The 21,974-nt window shown below is 36.5% G+C and overlaps 3 protein-coding genes and 1 long non-coding RNA gene across 5 annotated transcripts in view; 2 read left to right on the top strand and 2 right to left on the bottom strand.

The window, feature by feature from the left end:
• Positions 1–6,132, bottom strand: part of LOC111197348 (zinc finger protein 239-like) — a 69,019-nt gene extending 62,887 nt beyond the window's left edge. For both annotated transcript variants that reach the window (XR_007438699.1, XM_049478183.1), the window contains exon 1: positions 6,068–6,132. The gene's annotated coding sequence lies outside the window, so the exon portion shown is untranslated. The remainder of the gene's footprint in view (positions 1–6,067) is intronic.
• LOC125801484 (zinc finger protein 239-like) overlaps positions 1–21,974 on the top strand; it is a 236,224-nt gene that overhangs the window by 202,290 nt on the left and 11,960 nt on the right. The window lies entirely within an intron of this gene.
• Positions 7,336–8,103, bottom strand: LOC125801590 (uncharacterized). The gene is made up of 3 exons (XR_007438786.1): positions 7,742–8,103; positions 7,522–7,658; positions 7,336–7,383 (listed from the first exon to the last, which is right to left on the bottom strand). It is a non-coding gene; the product is annotated as an uncharacterized LOC125801590 (long non-coding RNA).
• Positions 15,135–21,974, top strand: part of LOC125801350 (zinc finger protein 239-like) — a 108,382-nt gene continuing 101,542 nt past the window's right edge. Inside the window, exon 1 of the mRNA XM_049477934.1 lies at positions 15,135–15,187. The gene's annotated coding sequence lies outside the window, so the exon portion shown is untranslated. The remainder of the gene's footprint in view (positions 15,188–21,974) is intronic.

The raw sequence follows: 21,974 nt of genomic DNA, 5'->3' as shown, positions 1-21,974 counted from the left end.
ATAAAAAAGGTAACGATAGGCTAACCACGTAAACTGTGATGATATGTTTCTGATAGCTGGTTAAAATACACGTCTCTGAATCAGCACACAGATTAAACTCACTGTGATTAATAAACTGCAGCTGTGAGAGTGAGTTAGTTTATCTTTGGAATTAGCTAGATTGGGAGTCAAGGTTAAAGAAAAAAAATAAACTATATATGTAATGTTTCCCTGTACCTGATCAGCTAATCACTTTCATTTTCAAACTGTTTATTCATTTAGGATTACAGGACTTAGCTATAATGAACGAAAATTAATTTAGCTAACTAGTTATCTAGAAGCTGGATGTAGAGGATAGCCAGAACTTAGTACAGTAGTTGGTAGTTTAAAGCAGTTTCTTAACCCCGATCACTGCCCTAAACTAGTGTTTTCCACCTGATCCAGCTGATCAGCTAATAAACATTTACTGAGTTTACCTGTTAAAATCCTTTAGCCCCCTATGGAGCCTAAATTAATCATGTATATCCACCAGAGAGAGCTCTAGAATATGCAGAACATTGTTAATATGCAGTAGAATATGCAGAACATTGTTAATATGCAGTAGAATATGTAAGAACTGGGTTGAGAAACACTGCTGTAACGTGACTTCTGTTCATTTGTAGTTCACAGTAAGACCACTTATCCTGACGTTTGTAAAAATCTCTATGAAACGTAATTACATTATTTTACATAAAAGGACACCATCTTAAGAAGAGCTCTCAGTAGAAAAAAAATAAGAGTGCAGGAGAAAATGTAAATATACGACAGAATTGACAATATTATTTTAAATATTAGGTGATAACTGATATTTTTTGTCATATGTATATAATTCAGACATTGCATGCATAATTTTTCTAACAACAGTAACTGTAATGTGGAGTAACATGTTTAGGTTGTAAAATCACCTTATAATAATAATAATTTACTTTTAATTAATAGTAATTTCCACAAATAGTGTTCTAGGAAACTATTGGGTGGGCTTGGCAAATGTGTCCCCCCCAATATCAAGCCCGCTCCTACGCCCTTGGGTGCAGGGGACGCCTGCAGTGTCTTTACTCACACCTACACGTATTGTAAAGGGTATCGGTGAATGTGCAGGTAATATTTAATATTATTCTTTATTTAGGTGCTTCTAACCAGTGATGTCAGTAACGCGTTACTTAATCTGACCCTTTTTTTCAGTAACGAGTAATCTAACGCGTTACTATTTCCAATCCAGTAATCAGATTAAAGTTACTTATTTAAGTCACTATGCGTTACTCTCTCTCTCTCTCTCCACCTCACACTCACACACACACACACACACACACACACACACACACACACACACACACACACACACACACACACACACACACACACCGCTCTTCCCCAATCACACGCGTCTCGCTTTCTCCCCTGTCTCTCTCTCTCTCGCGCTCGGCGTGTCTTTAGTTTCCGCCCGTTTTCGTTTTCCGCCAGTTCTCGGCGCCCTATCTCTTTATAAAGGCGTTTTTTTTTGTGGCCGAGTCCCAATTCACTAGCCAGGGCAGCGGTCTGCCACAAATTTGATTGGCAGAGGAGAGCATTTAAAGATTTTACACCACACGTGATTGGAAGTTCACTGCGCGTATACCGTAAAGACAAGAAAAGTTCCGGTGCTTTAAATGAACACTGTCAGAATTAAATCCTTCTCAGTAGTTGGGTCCGGTATGGGTCCGTATTGGACAACGTCTGGGTCCGGACCCGGACCCCAGTCTGCAAATATGTGATCCCTGGTCTAGACCATATACACGGTTCTGTTTTATAAAACCACTCCTTGCTGCCCTGCTGAGAACAACAGGTTCAATGTTCAGTTTTACAGTGTTAAATATGTAAGGTCAAGAAAGACTTTCTTTATTTTATATATTTTTTATAAAAACAAGTATTTATGTTTAGTAAAATCAAGAAAGACCATATTTTATTTTTTATAAAAAATATATATTTATGTTAATTTTTTTATTTTTATAAAAAAAACGTATTTTTTAGGAAATAGTTCAACTTAACAGAGATAAATTGTTGCTGTTAAAAATGCATTTTCCAATAAAGGGAGTATTGGCAAAACTGGTTATAATGTTTATGTTAAGGCGGCGGGAGGTGGTGTCTGCAGCTGCTGAAAATAACTAATAAAGTAACTTGTAAAGTAACTTAGTTACTTTTAAAATCAAGTAATCCATAAAGTTACTAAGTTACTTTTTAAAGGAGTAATCAGTAATCAGTAATCGGATTACTTTTTCAAAGTAACTATACCATCACTGCTTCTAACCAACATTGTGGCCGTTCATCTGGGCAAACTCTGGGGTGTGTCAGCTCGCAAATATATAAATACCAGTCAAAAGTTGACACGTCTCATTTTTTATTTATTTATTTTTTTTACATTGTCGATTAATATTAAAACTATGAAAACTATGAAAACAATTAATTGACGCATATGGAATTATCTAGTTAACAAAGAGGTGCATGGCCTTCAAAATCCCCTGACCTAAACCCAACTGAGATGTTGATTTAGGATGAGCTGGAGCTTTACAGTGTGTGTGTGTGTGTGTATATTGAAGAGTTAACGTTTATTATACCTTGGGTGTGTTGACAAATATCCTTCAATAATGATTACTTAACTTTAGCATCTATAATTACATAATCATTGTGTGAAACCTTGTATTTTATATGCATTAATATAGAAGATTATCCAATCCTCACATTGTATTTTATACACATTTATATAGAAGATTAACCAATACTCACAATATATATTCTTTACACATATAGTTAAACTTTGCTTGATCAGGCATGTGACTAACACAGACTCTATTATATGACAAACTAACCCACATGATACATAAGGCATTTACTAACACATAGGATCTATTGTATGGCGGACTAACCACGCGCCGCTAACACATTAACATATAACATAAGAAATCCATTGTGTGACTTGTTTAGCTCACGCTTAAGGCATTTTGGTCACTGCATGATCCTAACTAACGGCCATCAATCATCGACTGGTGCACTCTGTATGAACTAAATTGCTACAGAGGAGGCTCTTAGACCAAAGCGGCCTTCTCTGTGTGTGGGTGCCTCCCTAAACCTGCAGCTGCTTCAAAGCGGGGAGTGACGCACACGCACACAGATAATGCCACAATGTTCAGTTCTGGCTGGACACAGTCAAGGCCAAGCACTAGTGGTCCAGTCAGACACGTGAAACGGATTACTAACACATGAAATTATGCATACTAACATGAGATGATTTTAGCAATGCCTCATCAGCAGGTTTCACGTCATTTGGGGTATAAAACATGGAGTCAGATCAGAGGGGGCTCAGAACTTTTACTATTTGATGGCTGCTAACTGTCTTGTATGTACTGGTTCTCCTGAATTCAGTATTTTGTAATAAATACTTGATTTGCTTTCAACTCCACTCCACCTGTCTGCAACTCTCTCCATCAAAACGAACACGCAGGGGAGTTGTACCCCGGATGGTGGATGGGGGTAACCCCTCTTTCATTTTCTTTTTACAACAATATATATATATATATATACACACACACACCGGAACAATAATTATTTTTATATTATTAATAATTATAATAATAATAAATTAATATTATTATCAATATTACTATTAATAATATTAGTACAATATCTATTAATATAATATATATGTATATTAACAATAATAGTTTTAAAAAAGTTTAATGTTTATTAAACATTTATATATAAACATATGACTTATTTATTTAGCCATATGTATCTGTAGGAGTATTTTATTAATGCCAAAGTACATCCTTTTGTAATTTAAATTTCAAAATATGTATAATATTGATGATTACAACACTTTTTTACATTTTTAGGGTGTAATACTGAATAAATACTGCATAATAATCGATATTTGTGGATCGATTGAGTGCGCTGTTTCAGGGGGGGAGTCAATAAAGACGTTCTTTAACCTCCTTTGTTAATTTTCACGTTGCGAAGCTCTTTGGGAAACACTCGCAGAACTGGCTCGTTCTTTACTCACGTCATTCGTTAGTTCGTTCGTTATTCGCTAAGGTTGATCGTTTTCGGGAAACCCACCCCAGAGGCTTTGTTCCAGTAGCAATAATAGTATCAGTTTATTATTCATCTACTACATCAGTCTAGTGCATTTAAGTATTTATTCAAGAATATGATTTGCTGTTTTTATTGATGTTTATATATATATATATATATATTTTAATTTAAGTTGTATAATTCTTTGTTATTTTGTATTATGTTTGATATTTATATCATACTGTTTATTATAAATACTGTTTTTCAAATGGAGATATTTATGCAGTACATGTTTATCTACATGCTAAAATATAAATTTGGGATTTAATTTACTTAAATACTGTTGTGTGTTGTTTATATTTTATACATGATACTTTGTAATAAATGTATTAATTTACTATACACTTTAAATTGTGTTATTTATATAATTGTTTTACAGGCAGTTGCAAAAAATGTCAAAGTGCCAATAGCACAGCTTTAAATTTTCTTTCTTGAAAAGTGTTCTCTGTTCAATATTGCACAGTTCTAAAAATTTGGGGCCACAATTGGTTTTCCGCTGAGGGCATATGTGTGTGTGTGTGTGTGTGTTTGTGTGTTAGTGTTAGAGCTCTACAAATCTCTGTTGGCCCAATGTGCAAATACCCATTGGTCCGATTTGGGCTGCCCATATGGGGGCGGTACCGCACCAACCTCATTGGCCCAGTGTGGGCATGTTTGCTGGGTTGTATCATGACATTATTCTCACCAAACAAAATCACATCATAAAACATTTTACTATTGCTAACACATTTGTAAATCTGTACATAAAAATACTGTGTGGAGCATGCACCATGTTTTTTTAATGCGTCACGAACAATGTAGAAAAATACTGAATAACAAAAGCAGTTTTGTTAAAAGGATACAGCAACTGGATATAGGGGCACATTACATTATTTTTAAAGGTAAGTTACAGTTTAGCCACCTTTACCTTATCAAGCCAATGCTAGCGACCTAGCCAAGCTAGCTAGCAATTCCAAACATCACATACTACCAACAGCGTGAATGTCCTAAAAACATGAATTTGTTATTAGTTGTTGATATATAGCCTAAATGGTAGGATAATGTACACACAGTTTGTAATGGTTGTATGGTTAATCCTTTTCGTTATATAGTTAACTTTAACCGTTAGGTGTGTTATTCTGCTATAACACCACTGGGTCATTTTACAAGCTAATATTTTAGGTTTTTTTTCTGTCAGGATGAGTGAGGCAGGCTGTGTGGTGAGGACCAGGTCGATATGATTACTCATCTATCTATCTATCTATCTATCTATCTATCTATCTATCTATCTATCTATCTATCTATCTAATTAATTTAAACACTGATTAATATTTTTTCTTTCTTTTTTAAAGAGCATAATATAAAATATTTCAGCATGAAAGCTCATATTTGTAATGTGTAACAGCTTCCTATATCATAACTACATCTCTGCTGTTTGTAACAAATCAAACCGTGTGTAAATCGGATATAAAATGGTAGAGTGGTGATTATTATAGATGTATTAAACACCTTAATCAGTGTAAATTAATGCTCTGGGGAATCGCTGGAAGCGCATTTTCTTTATTTGCGTAGTTTTGGCACTAATTTAGCTCCATAGGTGGAGTGGAGACAGCGAGGCACCGAAGGACAAAAAAAATGACGTTGTAAAAATACTGTGGGCTCTGCGACACTTTGCAGAGCACAAGCGCAACGACAGGGAGGCAGAGAGACAGCGACAAACTGAAGGAAAAAAAACGGATCCCAAATATGATCCTAAAACGCTCCCATTGTGGAATCGTTCACTTCAAAGAGCCGACTCTTAGAGCTGCATCGTTCTCGAACGACACATAACTGCTGAGCAGAGCTCGGAGAAGATCCAGTGCTGGTGGTGTAAATGCTGCACATGCTGAAGGTGGTGAAGGTGGTGTTGGTGTAGGAGTGAATGTAGAACAGCGTGTTAAAGAAAGAGAGAGAAACTTCTCCATACCTTCTGTAGTTCAGCTGATCCTGCTCTTCCTCCTCAGGCGCTGCGAAAGAATTGCAGAGCCCGAAGCTCAGCCTCACTCGGGTAATCTAGAGCTCCGCCCCCTCCATATCACATTACACCCCATCACCGCGCTGAATGGAGCTAAACAGCTAAAACTCTCATTTAAAACAGCGTAGAACTACTTCTATGGGGCTTTTCTTTCATTTTACAAATTAGAATAAAGTATTTCACTAAAATAGGAAAGAAAATATTTTTTAAATGTGACATTTACGAGTGGTGGCTTCTAGCCATTTTTACCCATGCACTTATATACTGACTACGCCACTCCCGTTAAAAGGTGGGAGAAACCCAAAAGGAATGTGAAGCCCTCCCCCTTCACAGATCCCGACTGTGTTAAAACAGTCTATAGAGGCAGAGTTTGATATCAAAAATACTTTTATTCACAATCATCAAAACACAAACATAAAACCCACAATGAACCTCCACTGAATTGGTTGACACTGACAATACTTGGCTTTAGCACATGAACACCAGTTTTGGATGGAATAAAGCAAACCAAAAATAAAGGATCCACAAAGCCCACAGCTTAACACTACACTGCACACCACACCAAACAAACCATAATGGGGAGGACTAGCTTGGATTCTTTCTTTGGTAACTTCAAAAATACTGTTCAACAAAACACACTAGAAGAAAAGAAACTCAAGTTTGGCAGAGTATTAATTGGAAAAAAAACCCCCACAAAACCCAAAGTTACTGAAACCAATGAAAAAAGAAAATAAACTAATTAAATTGAACCCAAAAAACAAAGAATTACAAAATTAAACAAATCTTAGCTACTACAATAAATTATGCAGATAGTCATAGCCAGAAAACAATGCAAAAAAAATAAATAAATAAAGCACCGAAAAAAACTAACAAAACAAAGAAACTGCAGAAACTAAAGCAATCAATACAGAAATTATAAGGAAAGAAATACAGAAACTATCCAAAAAAACCCATAAATGGACCATCAAAAACAGTAGAGAACCATTAAGAAAACAGTAGAAATGACATTAGAAAACAAGATTAGAAACACAGTAGAAAACATCAGGAAACAATCGAAAACAGTGGCCAATATCCTCAACTTTCAGCCATGCACACGTCCTGCCAAGACACACATAATTATTCAACATTTATTTATTTATTTATTTATTTGTTCATTAGCTCAACCAAATTAAAAATGTTACATTCCCTTGCCGTCTTAAGAGAAGCACATGGAGGGAAAGGGGAAATCAGGAGCACCCCAGCCTTCTTGTGAACTTGCACAATGAATACTAAAAACCCAGTTAAAAAAATATACATAATATATAATTTTACTACAACCCAAAACAATACAGACCTTAAGGTACTTGGAGTGTTGTAAAATAGCTAACTTGTACAACTGTGTACAACCACTGCAATACACAACATACCTCTTTCCAATGTATGATGAGAGTCAAGTGAAACAGCAGCACCTGCCCAAAACAGTTCTCTGCTCTGTCTCCACTCCTCTCCAACATGCACACCAACAGCAGCTAAATCATTAAAACACTGCACTATCCAGCAACACCTACACAACACAAGCACTTCATAAAATCAGCCAGATAGCACAGATAAGTATAAGCTGCTACAAAAACTAATTAAAAACATTACCTTCTCTTGCTGCTGCTGCCCAAGCACGTAATGGAGGCCAGGTACTCTCCCCACTAATGAGCTCACCTGCAGCTCCCCTCGTCAACTGTTTCATCAGCTCCTGTGGCACACCGTGTTTCCTCAGTTGAACACAGAAAGTACATCCTTTGCTGGGCGTTATTGAGGATGGAGCTGGTGTTGGCCTCCCATTTTAGGTCCCAGGAAATAGTAATTCCCAAGAACCTAAAGGTAGTAAAATTAAATAATTGTTCTAATTTAAAGGGCCTTTATTTTGAAACAACACATCGTAATGTCCTCTTATTAGGTGAGAAGGGTACTTCAGACTTGGAAAGGCATTAAAAAAATCCTATGCAAATAACAGTTTTAAAACTAAATATAGCCGCAAGCGGCAATCATCGGGTTCAAGCACCAACTGGACGATGGTGTCTAATGGAGCATAGGATGGTGAGGTGTAAGAAGGTCTAATTAAATTAGAGGCACATCTAATGAAGTTTGTAGAATATTCATCATGTGATCTACAATTAGTCAAAATGTGTCTACATGTTTTGTTTATTGATCAGGAGTAATACAAATTACATTTTAAGGCTTTTCCTTTAAGGCTTTTAACATATTTTAACTAAGGGTTCCAATAATTATGGAGGGCGGTGTACCTCCTGCCTGAGTTCCGTAGCTTTGGAGTGCATCAGGGAGTAACTATATCCAAAAAATGTGATCTCCTGGAATTGCCAGAACTATTATTATTATTATTACTGAACTATATCAGTATCAGTTAAGGACCAGCTGGGAACTGTATTTCACAGTAATGGTTTTAAGTGGATTTTTTTTTGTTTTACTTTCAGCTACTAATAATTTTATTGTTTATCATTACAGTAAAATAGTGAGTTTTCTATTAAATTACCAAGCTAATCAATGTTATTGGAAAAACACTAGTAAAATTCCACTTCTTACCTGACCTCTCTCTTTAAAAAAAACAATTCTTTCTTTTTAATTTTAATATTTTTACAAGCGGACTTTTATTTTGAAACAGGTGGATTTGTCCCCTCCAAAAAATGATATCCTTTGGCTCAGCTCAGATGTACAATAGGGTTCATGCACACAGGGGTGGTGACGTATATCCGCTACAATCTCAGCCAGCTCAGCCTCTTCCGGTATCCACACTGTTGTGTTGAATTTAGTGAAGTCGCGATAATGTCTCAGGCAAAAAAGTTTAAGTTTCAGCTAACTGACACCACTACGGTTGAACATTGCTGTGTACCTTTGTGTCAGGCCTCTAGTACTTAGTTTTCATACATTTCCCTCCGATGCGGAAAACCAGCTAAAATGGATTGTTGCTATCCGGAATGAGAACTTCAGTCACTCCGCATACCCGCGTGTGTAGCCGGCATTTTAAGAAAGAGGATTTGCGTGAACCAGAGTCCAAGTCTGGACGGCGACTGTTAAAGAAGGGAGCGGTGCCGATGTTGTTTGAGTGGAACAATCAGGCCCGTAGCCAGCATTGTGATGGGGGGGATCTTTTTCCCCCAAAAGTGGACTTCATTTGGCTCTCTACTCCAATGCCCCCTAAATACACGAGCACACTTCAAACCTTTTAATTTAGACATATTTTATTTATTATAAGTTTGTTGTGAATCTGTTGTTGCTGTCCTTATTTGTTCGTCTGTTGCTCCCCACTGTAACATAAATTTGATATAAATGTAAGTGTTACTCAAACTTCCTACATCTGTGATGTGACTTCATTGTCTGTCTCTGTTGCTCACCTCAGTTGTCTGTTGCTTTGTTCCATTGTCTCTGTTGCTGCCCTCCATTGTCTGTCTCTGATGTTGCTATCCTTTATTGTCTATCTCTCTACTATTGACATAAATAGATAAGAATTACTTCATTAGGAACACTATCGGTATGGTCATTAAAACTTAAACATGAATTAATAATAATATAAATTGAAGTGTTCTGTCTTATTAAAAGCCTGATTGGCGCCTGATTGGCTGACAGAGCTCATTTCCATACCGTCTGGTCTGTGAGGGTCTGCTGATTCATTAGATATGCGTGGATTCGTGGAGCGACCAATAATCCGCTTTTAATAACGCGTTAGTTGATATTATTTTTTTCTGCCTCAAATTATTTCAAGCACTGTTTGGATATATGTGAGAATTACTGGTGACTGGATTGATGGATTTTCTTAAGTTTGGAGGCGTTTTGAAGGTAAGAGTGTGGGGGAAGCGCTGGAGGGGGTTGGGTGTGTGTCTCGAGTGTCCTGAGGTAAACACAAAGCGAAACACAAGCAGATTTAAACTCTAAACACAGTTCCGTAATCCGGAGAGGCAGACGGTTCGGTGTATAACATGTCCGCATTCGATCAAATATGGACGTACGAAAAACGTAAATATGAAAATAATATTTCATAACTTTCATAAACCAGGCATATTTTGCCCTAAATGTTTATTTTCTGAAAGGAGATACGGCTAAATAGGCTAGATAACTGAAAAGCTTTAAAATGGCATATTGGGTGTCTATATTGAACCTATAAGTATTCATAAACACAGCCAGATATTAAATATGATATTTTTCTGGCCCGCCGGCGGGCCAAGGCGTGTTGAGAGGTTAACCCCCTTTTTACACCTCTATACTGTATTTTATATATGGCCTTAGGAGCAACAGGCATGTTGAGAGTAAAATACACCCTAGCTTGATCGTCAGAATTGCAAAGTGAGTGACTGAATGTTATTGTCACTTAACCTACATTTCTTAAAAATCAACTAAAATCCAGACTTTGGAGTTATCGCAATAATAACAGTAATAATCCGGTGTTACATGTACAATATACTATTGGGCTAAGCCGAGCCCGGCACTTTTAACGCAGGGGAGTTGTAAAGAAATAGAAGCCCTGCACTCAGCAGCTTACCGATTTTGGGCCTTTTTTTGAACAAGTCACCAATATTTTGGGACAATGTTACCGCCGTTTTCTTCCGTTTTCGCTCCTTGTCTTCTTTTTTACCCATTTTCTCAAGTAACTTTCCCCTGATTCTTATTCTTTCCACAAGCTAAGAACAGAAATGGGGGAATTACCGCCACCTACTGGATTGGTGTAAAACAGTCTGAACAAAATGTGTAAAGAGAAACATTAACAATTTTTCTTACTCGTCACTACTCTGGGGGCAGGCGGGGGGGGGGGGAGGATTGGGGTGGCTGAGGGGGGGTTGTGGGGGATGGGGGGGATCGAACGAACCCTTCGATCCCCCCTGGCTACGGGCCTGACAATTTCTCTGTCCCACTTTCACGACCGGGGGGGCTGGACACCTGTCCAGGAGACGGATGCACTCCTCGGGGACCACGACTACGCTTCTGCTCCGGACCCCGCTGCTGTCGACTTGGTTCTGGAAGAAAACCTGCTTTTTAGAGAGGAGATCCTCCAGCTGAAGAAACAAATAGAGCAGCTTACTCTGGAGCATCGCTTTGGCATTCACCGCTTTGCTGGCTCAGACAGTGACATTCGCTTTTACAGGAAAGATGTGGTAAGATGTTCAGCAGGTTTTATTATTTAAGTTTATGCACTAAAATAAGTAAAGCATACAGACATACTCGCCAGCACTGATTAAAGTTTGTTTGCTGATTATAAATATACAGTGTAACATTAAAAACGAGAATATGGTAAAAAGGTTTAGTTCATATTTTAATTTAAAGGGTCATTTTTCATATTAATCACACGTAAAGCTTGTGGTTTAAATTGAGTTATCAAAAGTGAACTTTTTAATGATATTTTTTAAATTTGATAATGTATGTTCACCTTCATTATGTGTTCTCTCTCAAGTATACTTTGGTTATTATTTAAATTAAGTTACTAAAACACTGATACCAATTTTAATCATAAAAATAATTGTATTTATAGGTTTGGATCCTATGACCTCCTCATGCGCTTCTGGGCCTTAATAGAGCCCTCTCTGCCATCTATGGTTAGTGTCACACCAGCACAGAGAGGCACCTTTGAGCCAAGTTCCACTGTGGTAAGTACAATTATGTTTATTTTCATGGACCATACCTTATAACCTGACCTGGATAATGGCTGATAGAATTAAAATTAATACAATATTACCTTGTGTTATTTTTACAGTCTCGTTACCTGCAGCCCATAGATGAGATGTTCATGTTTCTGAACCATCTTGCACTGCGTTTAAAACAGCATGACCTTGCCGACCGGTTTGGGGTCCACCAGTCCACAGTCAGTCGGATTATTACAACATGGAGCAACTTTCTATATGCTGTGCTGGGGTCAGTGAGAATCTGGATGGCAGTGGAAAAAATAAGGGATCTGCCAGCAGAGTTCAAGGACTATGCAGACACTACAGTTATCCTGGACTGCACAGAGCTGAGGTGCCAGTGCCCATCTTCACCTCTTCTTCAAAGTGAAGTATTTTCTGTGTACAAGTCCCATTGTACACTTAAAGGGCTGCTTGGTGTTGCTCCTCATGGGGCTGTCACATTTATCTCTCCACTGTGAGCTGGATCCATCAGTGACAAACAGATCATGAGAGAGTCTGGAATTCTCTCCCTGTTGAGACCCGGGATGGCCATCATGGTCGATCGAGGATTTCTTGTTGGTGACTTTGTGCCATGTAAAATCTACAGGCCTCCATTTCTGTCTGGAAGATCCCAGATGCCTGTTGGTGAGGTCAGGGAGACCCAGGCCATTGCCCGCCTTAGGGTGCACGTGGAGCGCCTTCCTCTCCGGCTTTTTGGCAACATTAATCAGCTCTACACTGTAGCATGTCTGCTGACAAACTATGAAAACGGGCCTCTTGTAAAGGCTTGGACAAAAAAGCAAGGCTCAACATCTGCTGGGCTTTTTTGAAGGTGGAAATGTTTAGTTTCTTATCACAGAGGATGTAATGTAAATAGCATAAATCTGCATGTATATATGTATATATTTTTCAATGAAATATGGTTTAATGCATTGTGACCGAATGCTGATTTACTGCAATAAATTCACTGTTCAGTTTAACTAGTACAAGATTTGTTTGAGTTCTGATTGCCTACCTTACTATAACCATAACTGTATCAATTACACGACATTAATCACTTTGATGCTAATTTCTTTATTATAATCAGTAATGTTCAATAAAATTGTTACATATTTTAACTATATTTGCAGCTATACTAATAAACAACAGCAATTCATTCTATTTAACAATTACTTACACAACAGCTGTAACTTTCTTAAATCTGCTCAAAACAACTTTTACAAAGAAACAAAAACAATTTACAGGTTAAGCTCTCCACACATTAGCTAGTGATTTAGCTCTATCCTATTTATCTAGGGATGCACAAAGGTAAAAATAAAAAAAGAAAAGGTCAGTTTTTTTCTTTAATTGTTTTCATGATTCCTTTGTCATGGGGGATCCTCTGAATAATCATGTATTCCTCTGTATAGACCACAAAATCACACCAGTCCAATCCAGAGATCAGCATCTGTCCCTGAATCTGCCAAAAGTAAGGATGAGTTTTCCTGAGTGTATGTGTGCCCTCACTGATCTTAATATATGGGCAGTCCACATAGCTTGCTACATTTGGGCATTTTATTTCAATGGTGCATCAGGGTGGATCAGAAAACCACAGGGATAGTGGTTAACCTCCCTTACTCTGCAGTACTCCTCTCCTGCTACAGGCTCCAGCTCAAGCCCTCATGTCAGCAGTCTGATGGCTAGGTCTTGAAGAGTAACTGTTTATTTTACCTTGAGTGTATTGACAAATATCTTTCAATTATGATTACTTATCTTAGTATCTATAATTACATAATCAGTGTGTGAAACCTTGTATTCTATATGCATAACCAATACTCACATTGTATTTGATCATTTTTATTACTCACAGTGTATTTTACACGCATTTATATAGAAGATTAACCAATACTCAAAGTATATTCTTTACATTTATAGTAAAACACTGTTTGATCAGGCATGTGACTAACACCGGCCTTATTATGACAAATTAACCCACATGATACATAAGGCGTTTACTAACACATAGGACCTATTATATGGCGGACTAACCACGCGCTACTAACACATTAACATATAATATATGGAATCCATTGTGTGACGTGTGTAGCTTATGCTTGAAGCATTTCGTTCACTGCATGTTTCTGACTATTCATTGTGCAAGTTCACAAGAAGGCTGGGGTGCTCCCGATTTTCCCTTTCCCTCCATGTGCTTCTCTCAAGACGGCAAGGGTATGTAACATTTTTAATTTGGTTGAGCTAATGAACAAATAAATAAATAAATGTTGAATAATTATGTGTGTCTTGGCAGGACGTGTGCATGGCTGAAAGTTGAGGATATTGGCCACTGTTTTCTATTGTTTCCTGATGTTTTCTACTGTGTTTCTAATCTTGTTTTCTAATGTCATTTCTACTGTTTTCTTAATTGTTCTCTACTGTTTTTGATGGTCCATTTATGGGTTTTTTTGGATAGTTTCTGTATTTCTTTCCTTATAATTTCTGTATTGATTGCTTTAGTTTCTGCAGTTTCTTTGTTTTGTTATTTTTTTGGTGCTTTATTTATTTATTTATTTTATTCTTTTTTTTTGCATTGTTTTCTGGCTATGACTATCTGCATAGTTTATTGTAGTAGCTAAGTTTTGTTTAATTTTGTAATTCTTTGTTTTTTGGGTTCAATTTAATTCGTTTATTTTCTTTTTTCATTGGTTTCAGTAACTTTGTGGGTTTTGTGTTTTTTTTTTTTTTTTTTTCAATTAATACTCTGCCACACTTGAGTTTCTTTTCATCTAGTGTGTTTTGTTGAACAGTATTTTTGAAGTTACCAAAGAAAGAATCCAAGCTAGTCCTCCCCATTATGGTTTGTTTGGTGTGGTGTGCAGTGTAGTGTTAAGCTGTGGGGTTTGTGGATCCTTTATTTTTGGTTTGCTTTATTCCATCCAAAACTGGTGTTCATGTGCTAAAGCCAAGTATTGTCAGTGTCAACCAATTCAGTGGAGATTCATTGTGGGTTTTATGTTTGTGTTTTTGATGATTGTGAATAAAAGTATTTTTGATATCAAACTCTGCCTCTATAGAGGGATCTGTGAAGGGGGAGGGCTTCACATTCCTTTTGGGTTTCTCCCACCTTTTAACGGGAGTGGCATAGTCAGTTTATAAGTGCATGGGTAAAAATGGCTAGAAGCCACCACTCGTAAGTTTCACATTAAAAAAAAAATCTTTCCTATTTTAGTGAAATACTTTATTCTAATTTGTAAAATGAAAGAAAAGCCCCATAGAAGTAGTTCTACGCTGTTTTAAATGAGTTTTAGCTGTTTAGCTCCATTCAGCGCGGAGATGGGTTGTAATGTGATATGGAGGGGGCGGAGCTCTACATAACCCGAGTGAGGCTGAGCTTCGGGCTCTGCAGTTCTTTCGCAGCGCCTGAGGAGGAAGAGCAGGATCAGCTGAACTACAGAAGGTATGGAGAAGTTTCTCTCTCTTTCTTTAACACGCTGTTCTACATTCACTCCTACACCAACACCACCTTCAGCATCTGCAGCATTTACACCACCAGCACTGGATCTTCTCCTAGCTCTGCTCAGCAGTTATGTGTCGTTCGAGAACGATGCAGCTCTAAGCGTCGGCTCTTTGAAGTGAACGATTCCACAATGGGAGCGTTTTAGGATCATATTTGGGATCCGTTTTTTTTCCTTCAGTTTGTCGCTGTCTCTCTGCCTCCCTGTCGTTGCGCTTGTGCTCTGCGAAGTGTCGCAGAGCCCACAGTATTTTTACAACGTCATTTTTTTTGTCCTTCGGTGCCTCGCTGTCTCCACTCCACCTATGGAGCTAAATTAGTGCCAAAACTACGCAAATAAAGAAAACGCGCTTTTAGCGATTCCCCAGAGCATTAATTTACACTGATTAAGGTGTTTAATACATCTATAATAATCACCACTCTACCATTTTATATCCGATTTACACACGGTTTGATTTGTTACAAACAGCAGAGATGTAGTTATGATATAGGAAGCTGTTACACATTACAAATATGAGCTTTCATGCTGAAATATGTTATATTATGCTCTTTAAAAAAGAAAGAAAAAATATTAATCAGTGTTTAAATTAATTAGATCGATAGATAGATAGATAGATAGATAGATAGATAGATAGATAGATAGATAGATAGATAGATAGATAGATAGATAGGTAATCATATCGACCTGGTCCTCACCACACAGCCTGCCTCACTCATCCTGACAGGAAAAAAAACCTAAAATATTAGCTTGTAAAATGACCCAGTGGTTTTATAGCAGAATAACACACCTAACGGTTAAAGTTAACTATATAACGAAAAGGATTAACCATACAACCATTACAAACTGACGAGGCTGAAGTTGGTTTGATATTCGCAGCTCCAGATTCGTTTGGCTCGATATTCGCAGCCTCGTATTCCCCGGCTGAAGTTGGTTTGATATTCGCAGCTGCCGCTTCACTGAAGCACCGTGAACTAAAGGGAGCGTTCACAAACACCCGCTGTTTATATTAAACACCTCACAGATCAACACTGAAGGAGATAGAATGAAGAAAAGCTGTACATCTGTTTATTAACAATGTAAATATACAATATCGTATTAAATGTAATTTTGTATATTGTAAAATATTTATTTTAATTACTGAATTTATAATTATATATTACAATAAATAATTAAATATATATTTAATAAAATTATATTTTAAAAGCCATTGTGCTCAAAAAATATGAGGCAGATGTTCAAGTGTGATTTTGAAGGACTTTTTAATCTTGGGCCAGACCAAATACACATGATCTGAAGAGTACTAGTCTTCTTCTTTAAGGAAAACCTGGAATTAGCCTGGCCCAAGCTGATTTTATACTTTAAAATGAACTGGCAACATGGCCTACCGATCCATAATGCACAAAAAAATTTAATATAAAGCTGATGTTCTAGTGTGATTTTGAAGGACTTTTTAATATTGGGCCAGACCAAATACACATGATCTGAAGAGTACTAGTCTTCTACTTTAAGGAAAACCTGGAATTAGCCTGGCCCGAGCTGATTTTATACTTTAAAATGAACTGGCAACATGGTATAACGAGCCATAATGCACAAGTTTTTTTATGTAAAGCTGATGTTCTAGTGTGATTTTGAAGGACTTTTTAATCTTGGGCCAGAACAAATACACATGATCTGTAGAGTACTAGTCTTCTACTTTAAGGAAAACCTGGAATTAGCCTGGCCCAAGCTGATTTTATACTTTAAAATGAACTGGCAACATGGCATACCGATCCATAAGGCACAAAAAAGTTTAATTTAAAGCTGATGTTCTAGTGTGATTTTGAAGGACTTTTTAATCTTGGGTGTGGTGGAAATACCTGTGACGATTAATAAAGACAAATATTAAGTTCTGAGTCATGTCAGATGAGTAACAAGTTTTTATTAATGCAAATTATTGAGAGTACAATCAGTCATGAAATCATCACGCTCTGAAAGTGCTCTGAGAGTAACAGTCTCTCAGAGCCATTATTTATCCCCGCTCCGCTGTATCCGGAACCGTAAACCATATATGGACATAGGGTTTCCGCTTGCAACGGCATCCTTCAAAATCTCCCTTCTATCCCAAGACGGAAACTCCCTTCTGTTCCCAGACAGAGTTGTTAGGGTTGTTTCCCGTCAGAAATGTCAGCATAACCTCTTCACGTTCACATCCTGGTGTTTACCCAAAATGGTTATCAGACAAGGTTTCTCTGCTAGCTAGCACGTACACAAATGTCGGAATGAACTAAAGAGTAACTCTGCAAAACGAGCTAATATGAAGTGAATTACCACTGTGAATATTAAGTGTGATTAAGCACATCTAATAAAATAACCATGCATAGAAATGATCACATCTAGTGAAATGAACATGCATAAAATGATTACATTTGTCATAACAAGGTGGTTATACTCGTAATAACATGGTGATAATGAAATTTCCCACGTCATGGGCCAGAACAAATACACATGATCTGAAGAGTACTAGTCTTCTACTTTAAGGAAAACCTGGAATTAGCCTGGCCCGAGCTGATTTTATACTTTAAAATTAACTGGCAACATGGCCTACCGATCAATAATGCACAAAAAAATTGAATATAAAGCTGATGTTCTAGTGTGATTTTGAAGGACTTTTTAATCTTGGGCCAGAACAAATACACATGATCTGAAGAGAACTAGTCTGCTACTTTAAGGAAAACCTGTAATTAGCCTGGCCCGAGCTGATTTTATACTTTAAAATGAACTGGCAACATGGCCTACCGATCCATAATGCACAAAAAAATTGAATATAAAGCTGATGTTCTAGTGTGATTTTGAAGGACTTTTTAATCTTGTGCCAGAACAAATACACATGATCTGAAGAGAACTAGTCTGCTACTTTAAGGAAAACCTGTAATTAGCCTGGCCCGAGCTGATTTTATACTTTAAAATGAACTGGCAACATGGCATACCGATCCATAAGGCACAAAAAAATTGAATATTAAGCTGATGTTCTAGTGTGATTTTGAAGGACTTTTTAATCTTGGGCCAGAGGAAAACCTGGAATTAGCCTGGCCCGAGCTGATTTTATACTTTAAAATGAACTGGCAACATGGAATACCGATCCATAAAGCACAATTTTTTATGTAAAGCTGATGTTCCAGTGTGATTTTGAAGGACTTTTTCATCTTGGGCCAGAACAAATACACATGATTCCTTCTACTTTAAGGAAAACCTGGAATTAGCCTGGCCCGAGCTGATTTTAGACTGCACAATTAATTGGCAACATGGCAGCACAAAAAAAATATTATTTAAAGCTGATATTCCAGTATGATTTTGGACTTTTTTTTCAGACCAAATACACATGAGATGAAGTGTTCTGGTATTCTCAAAATCAATGCTTTATATTCATTATTTCTGTGCAAAATGGCTTTCATGTCATGTTGCCAATTCATTTTAAAGTATAAAATCAGCTCGGGCCAGGCTAATTCCAGGTTTTCCTTAAAGTAGAAGACTAGTACTCTTCAGATCATGTGTATTTGTTCTGGCCCAAGATTAAAAAATTCTTCAAAATTGTACTGGAACAGTGGCTTTTTTTGTGCAAAATGGCTCGTTATACCATGTTGCCAGTTAATTTTAAAGTATAAAATCAGCTCGGGCCAGGCTAATTCCAGGTTTTTCTTAAAGTAGACGACTAGTACTCTTCAGATCATGTGTATTCGGTCTGGCCCAAGATGAAAAAGTCTTTCAAAATCACACTAGAACATCAGCTTTACATAAAAAAACTTGTGCATTATGGCTCGTTATACCATGTTGCCAGTTCATTTTAAAGTATAAAATCAGCTTGGGCCAGGCTAATTCCAGGTTTTCCTTAAAGAAGAAGACTAGTTCTCTTCAGATCATGTGTATTTGGTCTGGCCCAAGATTAAAAAGTCCTTCAAAATCACACTAGAACATCAGCTTTATATTCAATTTTTTGTGCATTATGGATCGTTATTCCATGTTGCCAGTTCATTTTAAAGTATAAAATCAGCTCGGGCCAGGCTAATTCCAGGTTTTCCTTAAAGAAGAAGACTAGTTCTCTTCAGATCATGTGTATTTGTTCTGGCCCAAGATTAAAAAGTCCTTCAAAATCACACTTGAACATCTGCCTCATATTTTTTGAGCACAATGGCTTTTAAAATATAATTTTATTGAATATATATTTAATTATTTATTGTAATATATAATTATAAATTCAGTAATTAAAATAAATATTTTACAATATACAAAATTACATTTAATACGATATTGTATATTTACATTGTTAATAAACAGCTGTACTGCTTTTCTTTACTCTATCTCCTTCAGTGTTGATCTGTGGGGTGTTTAATATAAACAGCGGGTGTTTGTGAACGCTCCCTTTAGTTCACGGTGGTTCAGTGAAGCGGCAGCTGCGAATATCAAACCAACTTCAGCCGGGGAATACGAGGCTGCGAATATCGAGCCAAACGAATCTGGAGCTGCGAATATCAAACCAACTTCAGCCTACGCAAATAAAGAAAATGCGCTTCTAGCGATTCCCCAGAGCATTAATTTACACTGATTAAGGTGTTTAATACATCTATAATAATCACCACTCTACCATTTTATATCCGATTTACACACGGTTTGATTTGTTACAAACAGCAGAGATGTAGTTATGATATAGGAAGCTGTTACACATTACAAATATGAGCTTTCATGCTGAAATATTTTATATTATGCTCTTTAAAAAAGAGAGAAAAAATATTAATCAGTGTTTAAATTAATTAATTAGATAGATAGATAAATAGATAGATAGATAGATAGATAGATAGATCAGTAATCATATCGACCTGGTCCTCACCACACAGCCTGCCTCACTCATCCTGACAGGAAAAAAACCTAAAATATTAGCTTGTAAAATGACCCAGTGGTGTTATAGCAGAATTACACACCTAACGGTTAAAGTTAACTATATAACGAAAAGGATTAACCATTACAAACTGTGTACACATTATCCTACCATTTAGGCTATATATCAACAACTAATAACAAATTCATGTTTTTAGGACATTCACGCTGTTGGTAGTATGTGATGTTTGGAATTGCTAGCTAGCTTGGCTAGGTCGCTAGCATTGGCTTGATAAGGTAAAGGTGGCTAAACTGTAACTTACCTTTAAAAATAATGTAATGTGCCCCTATATCCAGTTGCTGTATCCTTTTAACAAAACTGCTTTTGTTATTCAGTATTTTTCTACATTGTTCGTGACGCATTAAAAAAACATGGTGCATGCTCCACACAGTATTTTTATGTACAGATTTACAAATGTGTTAGCAATAGTAAATGTTTTATGATGTGATTTTGTTTGGTTTAATAATGTCATGATACAACCCAGCAAACATGCCCACACTGGGCCAATGAGGTTGGTGCGGTACCGCCCCCATATGGGCAGCCCAAATCGGACCAATGGGTATTTGCACATTGGGCCAGCAGAGATTTGCGGAGCTCTAACACACACACACACACACACACACACACACACACACACACACACACACACACACACACACACACACACATGCCCTCAGTGGAAAACCAATTGTGGCCCCAAATTTTTAGAACTGTGCAATATTGAACAGAGAACACTTTTCAAGAAAGAAAATTTAAAGCTGTGCTATTGGCACTTTGACATTTTTTGCAACTGCCTGTAAAACAATTATATAAATAACACAATTTAAAGTGTATAATAAATTAATAAATTTATTACAAACTATCATGTATAAAATATAAACAACACACAACAGTATTTAAGTAAATTAAATCCCAAATTTATATTTTAGCATGTAGATAAACATATACTCCATAAATATCTCCATTTGCAAAAACAGTATTTATAATAAACGGTATGATATAAATATCAAACATAATACAAAATAACAAAGAATTATACAACTTAAATTAATATATATATATATAAACATCAATAAAAACAGCAAATCATATTCTTGAATAAATACTTAAATGCACTAGACTGATGTAGTAGATGAATAATAAACTGATACTATTATTGCTACTGTAACAAAGCCTCTGGGGTGGGTTTCCCGAAAACGAACAACCTTAGCGAATAACGAACGAACTAACGAATGACGTGAGTAAAGAACGAGCCAGTTCTGCGAGTGTTTCCCAAAGAGCTTCACAACGTGAAAATTAACAAAGGAGGTTAAAGAACGTCTTTGTTGAATCCTCCCCCGAAACAGCGCGCTCAATCGATCCACAAATATTGATTATTATGCAGTATTTATTCAGTATTACACCCTAAAAATGTAAAAAAGTGTTGTAATCATCAATATTATACATATTTTGTACTATTTGGATGTACTTTGGCATTAATAAAATACTCCTACAGATACATATGACTAAATAAATAAGTCATATGTTTATATATAAATGTTTAATAAACATTAAACTTTTTTAAAACTATTATTGTTAATATACATATATATTATATTAATAGATATTGTACTAATATTATTAATAGTAATATTGATAATAATATTAATTTATTATTATTATAATTATTAATAATATAAAAATATTATTAATAATATAAAAATAATTATTGTTCCGGTGTGTGTGTGTATATATATATATATATTGTTGTAAAAAGAAAATGAAAGATGGGTTACCCCCATCCACCATCCGGGGTACAACTCCCCTGCGTGTTCGTTTTG

Source organism: Astyanax mexicanus, chromosome 4 (genome assembly GCF_023375975.1).
Source record: "Astyanax mexicanus isolate ESR-SI-001 chromosome 4, AstMex3_surface, whole genome shotgun sequence".
Taxonomy (NCBI): domain Eukaryota; kingdom Metazoa; phylum Chordata; class Actinopteri; order Characiformes; family Acestrorhamphidae; genus Astyanax; species Astyanax mexicanus.
This window is presented reverse-complemented; position numbering and strand designations above follow the sequence as displayed.